Raw genomic sequence first — 12,806 nt, 5'->3', positions numbered from 1 at the left:
ACACACCTACACACTAATACACACTTACACACACAAACACATACACACTTACGCACACTCTTACACTCACACACACACACAAACACACATAAACACACACTTACACACACACGCAAACACACTTACACACATTTACACACACACAAACACATACACACTTACTCACACACACTTACACACACACACACCTTACACGCCCACACTTACACACACACTAAGCGCACACTGAACACACTTACACACACAAGCACACATAAATACACGCGCAAACACCCACACATACACACAAACACAAAGATACAAACACACAAAAACACACACACACATGCACACAAACACGCACTTACACACACACATGTGCACACTCACATAAACACCCATATACACACACACTTACATGTACACATACACACACTTACAGACACACATAAACACACACTTACAGACACACATACGCACACACATGCACGCATGCTTACACACAATTAATTATACTCAAATGACCACACACACTTACACACACACAAACACACACACACATACACACGCTGCACACCCACGCACACACTTACACATACAAACACACACACTTACACTCACACGACCACACACACGCCTACACACACACATAAACACACACACGCACTTCACACACACTTACACACAAGCACACACTTACACACACACCAACACACAAAATTTCACACACACTTACACACACATAAAAACACACACTAACACACACACACTTACACTTACACACACAAACACACAAACGTACACACACTTACACACAAACTCCCACTTACACACATTTACACACACAAACACCGATACACTTACACACACACAAATGTGCGCACTCATATACACACCCATATACACACACACTTACATGTACACATACACACACTTACAGCCACACATAAACACACAAACATGCACACATACTTACACACGCACATGCACGCATGCTTACACACAATTAATTACACTCAGATGACCACACACACACTTACACACACACACAAACACACACACATACACACGCTGCACACCCACGCACACACTTACACATACAAACACACACTTACACTCACAAGACCACACACACGCCTACACACACATAAACACACACACGCACTTCACACACACACTGAACACACACTTACACACAAGCACACACACACACCAACACACAAAATTTCACACACACTTACACACACATAAACACACACACTAACACACACACACTTACACTTACCCACACAAACTTACACACACACTTACACACAAACTCACACTTACACACATTTACACACACAAACACCTATACACTTACACACACACACTCACGCAAACACACACACTACACACTTACAGACATACGCAAAGAAACACAAACACTTACACACACACTCCTTACAGGCACACACTTATACACACTACGTGTACACTACACGCACACTTAAACACATAAACACACACATACACACATGCAAACACACACATACACATACAAACACACACATATAGACACACACACAAATACACACATACACACACAAACACACACACATTACACACACACAAACACACAAAGTACACACCCACACTTACACACACACCTACACACAAACACACACTTACACACTAAAACACATACACACTTACACACACACAAACAGACACACACACACACAAACACACACTTGCATACACAAACACATACACAAAAACACATACACACTTTCACTCACACACAAACACACACATATAGACACACACACACAAACACACATAGACTCACAAACACACACACATACACACACAAACACACACTACACACCCACACTTACACACACCTACACACAAACACAAACTTACACACACTTACACAAACACATACACCCTTACACACACACTTACACTCACACACAAACACAGACGTAAACACACACACATGCTCTCACACACACTTACACACGCACTTACACAGACACATACAAACACACAAACACACACAGGCACATACACACACTCACTTATGCACACACAAACACACAATCACACACACAAACACACGCACACAAACACACACACTTTCACATACAAACACACACACTTACACTCACACGACACACACACAAACACATACACACATGCAAACACACACATACACATACAAACACACACATATAGACACACACAATCACACACACACACTTCACACCCACACTTGCACACACCTACACACAAACACACACTTACACACACTCCTTACACGCACACACTTATACACACTACGCACACACTATACATACACTTAAACACACAAACACACACATACACACATGCAAACACACACACATACACATACAAACACACACATATAGACACACACACATACACACAAACACACACACACTACACACCCACATTTACACACACCTACACACTAATAAATACTTACACACACAAACACATACACACTTACACACACTCTTACACTCACACACACACACACAAACACGCATAAACACACACTTACACTTACACACGCAAACACACACTTACCCACACACTTACACAAATTTACACACATAAACACATACACACTTACTCACACACACTTAAACTCACACACACACAAACACACAGACACACACTTGCACACGCACACACCTTACACTCCCACACATACACACACACTAAGCGCACACCACACACACTTACACACACACAAACACACATAAAAACACACGCAAACACTCACACATACACACAAACACAAAGATACAAACACACAAACACACACACATGCACACAAACACGCACTTACACACACACAAATGTGCACACTCATATACACACCCATATACACACACACATACATGTACACATACACACACTTACAGACACACATAAACACACACACATGCACACATACTTACACACGCACATGCACGCATGCTTACACACAATTAATTACACTCAGATGACCACACACACACACAAACACACACATACACACGCTGCACACCCACGCACACACTTACACATACAAACACACATTTACACTCACACGACCACACACACGCCTACACACACACATAAACACACACACGCACTTCACACAAACACTGAACACACACTTACACACAAGCACAAACTTACACACACACCAACACACAAAATTTCACACACACTTACACACACATAAACACACACACTAACACACACACACACTTACCCATACAAACATACACACACACTTACACACAAACTCCCACTTACACACATTTACACACACAAACACCGATACACTTACACACACACACTCACGCAAACACACACACTACACACTTACAGACATACGCAAAGAAACACAAACACTTACACACACACTCCTTACAGGCACACACTTATACACACTACGTGTACACTACACGCACACTTAAACACATAAACACACACAGACACACATGCAAACACACACATACACATACAAACACACACATATAGACACACACATACACAAAAACACACACACTACACACCCACATTTACACACACCTACACACTAATACACACTTACACACACAAACACCTACACACTTACGCACACTCTTACACTCACACACACACAAACACACATAAACACACACTTACACACACACGCAAACACACACACTTACCCACACACTTACACACATTTACACACACACAAACACATACACACTTACTCACACACACTTACACTCACACACACACAAACACAAACACACACTTACACACACACACACCTTACACGCCCACACTTACACACACACTAAGCGCACACTGAACACACTTACACACACACAAGCACACATAAATACACACGCAAACACCCACACATACACACAAACACAAAGATACAAACACACAAACACACACACACATACACACAAACACGCACTTACACACACACATGCGCACACTCACATACACACCCATATACACACACACTTACATGTACACATACACACACTTACAGACACACATAAACACACACTTACAGACACACATACGCACACACATGCACGCATGCTTACACACAATTAATTATACTCAAATGACCACACACACTTACACACACACAAACACACACACACATACACACGCTGCACACCCACGCACACACTTACACATACAAACACACACACTTACACTCACACGACCACACACACGCCTACACACACACATAAACACACACACGCACTTCACACACACACTGAACACTCACTTACACACAAGCACACACTTACACACACACCAACACACAAAATTTCACACACACTTACACACACATAAACACACACACTAACACACACACACTTACACTTACACACACAAACACACAAACGTACACACACTTACACACAAACTCCCACTTACACACATTTACACACACAAACACCGATACACTTACACACACACAAATGTGCACACTCATATACACACCCATATACACACACACTTACATGTACACATACACACACTTACAGACACACATAAACACACACACATGCACACATACTTAAACACGCACATGCACGCATGCTTACACACAATTAATTACACTCAGATGACCACACACACGCTTACAAACACACACAAACACACACACATACACACGCTGCACACACTTACACATACAAACACACACTTACACTCACAAGACCACACACACGCCTACACACACATAAACACACACACGCACTTCACACACACACTGAACACACACTTACACACAAGCACACACACACAAACACACAAAATTTCACACACACTTACACACACATAAACACACACACGAACACACACACACTTACACTTACCCACACAAACTTACACACACACTTACACACAAACTCACACTTACACACATTTACACACACAAACACCTATACACTTACACACACACACTCACGCAAACACACACACTACACACTTACAGACATACGCAAAGAAACACAAACACTTACACACACACTCCTGACAGGCACACACTTATACACACTACGTGTACACTACACGCACACTTAAACACATAAACACACACATACACACATGCAAACACACACATACACATACAAACACACACATATAGACACACACACAAATACACACATACACACACAAACACACACACATTACACACACACAAACACACAAAGTACACACCCACACTTACACACACACCTACACACAAACACACCCTTACACACTAAAACACACAAAAACACATACACACTTACACACACACAAACACACACACACACACAAACACACACTTACATACACAAACACATACACAAAAACACATACACACTTTCACTCACACACAATCACACACATATAGACACACACACACAAACACACATAGACTCACAAACACACACACATACACACACAAACACACACTACACACCCACACTTACACACACCTACACACAAACACAAACTTACACACACTTACACAAACACATACACCCTTACACACACACACTTACACTCACACACAAACACACACGTAAACACACACACATGCTCTCACACACACTTACACACGCACTTACACAGACAAATACAAACACACAAGCACACACAGGCACATACACACACTCACTTATGCACACACAAACACACAATCACACACACAAATACACGCACACAAACACACACACTTGCACATACAAACACACACACTTACACTCACACGACACACACACAAACACATACACACATGCAAACACATACAAACACACACATATAGACACACACAATCACAACACACACTCCTTACACCCACACTTGCACACACCTACACACAAACACACACTTACACACACTCCTTACACGCACACACTTATACACACTACGCACACACTATACATACACTTAAACACACAAACACACACATACACACATGCAAACACACACACATACACATACAAACACACACATATAGACACACACACATACACACAAGCACACACACACTACACACCCACATTTACACACACCTACACACTAATAAATACTTACACACACAAACACATACACACTTACACACACTCTTACACTCACACACACACACAAACACGCATAAACACACACTTACACTTACACACGCAAACACACACTTACCCACACACTTACACACATTTACACACACAAACACATACACACTTACTCACACACACTTAAACTGTCACACACACAAACACACAGACACACACTTACACACGCACACACCTTACACTCCCACACATACACACACACTAAGCGCACACCACACACACTTACACACACACAAACACACATAAAAACACACGCAAACACCCACAAATACACACAAACACAAAGATACAAACACACAAACACACACACATGCACACAAACACGCACTTACACACACACAAATGTGCACACTCATATACACACCCATATACACACACACATACATGTACACATACACACACTTTCAGACACACATAAACACACACACATGCACACATACTTACACACGCACATGCACGCATGCTTACACACAATTAATTACACTCAGATGACCACACACACACTTACACACACACACAAACACACACACATACACACGCTGCACACCCACGCACACACTTACACATACAAACACACAATTACACTCACACGACCACACACACGCCTACACACACACATAAACACACACACGCACTTCACACACACACTGAACACACACACAAACACACACACATACACACGCTGCACACCCACGCACACACTTACACATACAAACACACACTTACACTCACAAGACCACACACACGCCTACACACACATAAACACACACACGCACTTCACACACACACTGAACACACACTTACACACAAGCACACACACACCAACACACAAAATTTCACACACACTTACACACACATGAACACACACACTAACACACACACACTTACACTTACCCACACAAACTTACACACACACTTACACACAAACTCACACTTACACACACAAACACCTATACACTTACACACACACACGCAAACACACACACTACACACTTACAGACATACGCAAAGAAACACAAACACTTACACACACACTCCTTACAGGCACACACTTATACACACTACGTGTACACTACACGCACACTTAAACACATAAACACACACATACACACATGCAAACACACACATACACATACAAACACACACATATAGACACACACACAAATGCACACATACACATACAAACACACACACATTACACACACACAAACACACAAAGTACACACCCACACTTACACACACCTACACACAAACACACACTTACACACTAAAACACACAAAAACACATACACACTTACACACACACAAACACACACACATACACACACAAACACACACTTACATACACAAACACATACACAAAAACACATACACACTTTCACTCACACACAATCACACACATATAGACACACACACACAAACACACATAGACTCACAAACACACACACTTACACACACAAACACACACTACACACCCACACTTACACACACCTACACACAAAAACAAACTTACACACACTTACACAAACACATACACCCTTACACACACACACTTACACTCACACACAAACACACACGTAAACACACACACATGCTCTCACACACACTTACACACGCACTTACACAGACAAATACAAACACACAAACACACACAGGCACATACACACACTCACTTATGCACACACAAACACACAATCACACACACAAACACACGCACACAAACACACACACTTGCACATACAAACACACACACTTACACTCACACGACACACACACAAACACATACACACATGCAAACACACATATACACATACAAACACACACATATAGACACACACAATCACACACACACACTTCACACCCACACTTGCACACACCTACACACAAACACACACTTACACACACTCCTTACACGCACACACTTATACACACTACGCACACACTATACATACACTTAAACACACAAACACACACATACACACATGCAAACACACACACATACACATACAAACACACACATATAGACACACACACATACACACAAACACACACACATTACACACCCACATTTACACACACCTACACACTAATAAATACTTACACACACAAACACATACACACTTACACACACTCTTACACTCACACACACACACACACAAACACGCATAATCACACACTTACACTTACACACGCAAACACACACTTACCCACACACTTACACACATTTACACACATAAACACATACACACTTACTCACACACACTTAAACTCACACACACACAAACACACAGACACACACTTACACACGCACACACCTTACACTCCCACACATACACACACACTACGCGCACACCACACACACTTACACACACACAAACACACATAAAAACACACGCAAACACCCACAAATACACACAAACACAAAGATACAAACACACAAACACACACACATGCACACAAACACGCACTTACACACACACAAATGTGCACACTCATATACACACCCATATACACACACACATACATGTACACATACACACACTTACAGACACACATAAACACACACACATGCACACATACTTACACACGCACATGCACGCATGCTTACACACAATTAATTACACTCAGATGACCACACACACACTTACACACACACACAAACACACACACATACACACGCTGCACACCCACGCACACACTTACACATGCAAACACACAGTTACACTCACACGACCACACACACGCCTACACACACACATAAACACACACACGCACTTCACACAAACACTGAACACACACTTACACACAAGCACAAACTTACTCACACACCAACACACAAAATTTCACACACACTTACACACACATAAACACACACACTAACACACACACACACTTACCCACACAAACTTACACACACACTTACACACAAACTCCCACTTACACACATTTACACACACAAACACCGATACACTTACACACACACACTCACGCAAACACACACACTACACACTTACAGACATACGCAAAGAAACACAAACACTTACACACACACTCCTTACAGGCACATACTTATACACACTACGTGTACACTACACGCACACTTAAACACATAAACACACACAGACACACATGCAAACACACACATACACATACAAACACACACATACACAAAAACACACACTACACACTACACACCCACATTTACACACACCTACACACTAATACACACTTACACACACAAACACATACACACTTACTCACACACACTTACACTCACACACACACAAACACAAACACACACTTACACACACACACACACCTTACACGCCCACACTTACACACACACTAAGCGCACACTGAACACACTTACACACACACAAGCACACCTACACACAAACACAAACATACACACACTTACACAAACACATACACCCTTACACACACACTTACACTCACACACAAACACACACGTAAACACACACACATGCTCTCACACACACTTACACACGCACTTACACAGACAAATACAAACACACAAACACACACAGGCACATACACACACTCACTTATGCACACACAAACACACAATCACACACACAAACACACGCACACAAACACACACACTTGCACATACAAACACACACACTTACACTCACACGACACACACACAAACACATACACACATGCAAACACACACATACACATACAAACACACACATATAGACACACACAATCACACACACACACTTCACACCCACACTTGCACACACCTACACACAAACACACACTTACACACACTCCTTACACGCACACACTTATACACACTACGCACACACTATACATACACTTAAACACACAAACACACACATACACACATGCAAACACACACACATACACATACAAACACACACATATAGACACACACACTTACACACAAACACACACACATTACACACCCACATTTACACACACCTACACACTAATAAATACTTTCACACACAAACACATACACACTTACACACACTCTTACACTCACACACACAAACACGCAAACACACACACTTACACTTACACATGCAAACACACACTTACCCACACACTTACACACATTTACACACACAAACACATACACACTTACTCACACACACTTAAACTCACACACACACAAACACACAGACACACACTTACACACGCACACACCTTACACTCCCACACATACACACACACTAAGCGCACACCACACACACTTACACACACAAACACACATAAAAACACACGCAAACACCCACACATACACACAAACACAAAGATACAAACACACAAACACACACACACATGCACACAAACACGCACTTACACACACACACATGTGCACACTCACATACACACCCATATACACACACACTTACATGTACACATACACACACTTACAGACACACATAAACACACACTTACAGACACACATACTCACACACATGCACGCATGCTTACACACAATTAATTATACTCAAATGACCACACACACTTACACACACACAAACACACACACACATACACACGCTGCACACCCACGCACACACTTACACATACAAACACACACACTTACACTCACACGACCACACACACACATAAACACACACACGCACTTCACACACACACTGAACACACACTTACACACAAGCACACACTTACACACACACCAACACACAAAATTTCACACACACTTACACACACATAAACACACACACTAACACACACACACACTTACCCACACAAACTTACACACACACTTACACACAAACTCCCACTTACACACATTTACACACACAAACACCGATACACTTACACACACACACTCACGCAAACACACACACTACACACTTACAGACATACGCAAAGAAACACAAACACTTACACACACACTCCTTACAGGCACACACTTATACACACTACGTGTACACTACACGCACACTTAAACACATAAACACACACATACACACATGCAAACACACACATACACATACAAACACACACATATAGACACACACACAAATACACACATACACACACAAACACACACACGCATTACACACACACAAACACACACCTACACACAAACACACACTTACACACTAAAACACACAAAAACACATACACACTTACACACACACAACACACACACATACACACACAAACACACACTTACATACACAAACACATACACAAAAACACATACACACTTTCACTCACACACAATCACACACATATAGACACACACACACAAACACACATAGACTCACAAACACACACACATACACACACAAACACACACTACACACCCACACTTACACACACCTACACACAAACACAAACTTACACACACTTACACAAACACATAAACCCTTACACACACACACTTACACTCACAGACAAACACACACGTAAACACACACACATGCTCTCACACACACTTACACACGCACTTACACAGACAAATACAAACACACAAACACACACAGGCACATACACACACTCACTTATGCACACACAAACACACAATCACACACACAAACACACGCACACAAACACACACACTTGCACATACAAACACACACACTTACACTCACACGACACACACACAAACACATACACACATGCAAACACACACATACACATACAAACACACACATATAGACACACACAATCACACACACACACTTCACACCCACACTTGCACACACCTACACACAAACACACACTTACACACACTCCTTACACGCACACACTTATACACACTACGCACACACTATACATACACCTAAACACACAAACACACACATACACACATGCAAACACACACACATAGACATACAAACACACACATATAGACACACACACATACACACAAACACACACACACTACACACCCACATTTACACACACCTACACACTAATAAATACTTACACACACAAACACATACACACTTACACACACTCTTACACTCACACATACACACACACACAAACACGCATAAACACACACTTACACTTACACACGCAAACACACACTTACCCACACACTTACACACATTTACACACATAAACACATACACACTTACTCACACACACTTAAACTCACACACACACAAACACACAGACACACACTTGCACATGCACACACCTTACACTCCCACACATACACACACACTAAGCGCACACCACACACACTTACACACACACGAACACACATAAAAACACACGCAAACACTCACAAATACACACAAACACAAAGATACAAACACACAAACACACACACATGCACACAAACACGCACTTACACACACACAAATGTGCACACTCATATACACACCCATATACACAGACACTTACATGTACACATACACACACTTACAGACACACATAAACACACACACATGCACACATACTTACACACGCACATGCACGCATGCTTACACACAATTAATTACACTCAGATGACCACACACACGCTTACACACACACACAAACACACACACATACACACGCTGCACACCCACGCACACACTTACACATACAAACACACACTTACACTCACAAGACCACACACACGCCTACACACACATAAACACACACACGCACTTCACACACACACTGAACACACACTTACACACAAGCACA

The sequence above is a fragment of the Chiloscyllium plagiosum genome, unplaced genomic scaffold (assembly GCF_037043375.1).
Source record: "Chiloscyllium plagiosum isolate Xiang-an unplaced genomic scaffold, Cpla_swu_hap1 HiC_scaffold_47, whole genome shotgun sequence".
NCBI lineage: Eukaryota > Metazoa > Chordata > Chondrichthyes > Orectolobiformes > Hemiscylliidae > Chiloscyllium > Chiloscyllium plagiosum.
The sequence above is the reverse complement of the archived record's forward strand: the minus strand, read 5'-3'. Positions refer to the sequence as shown.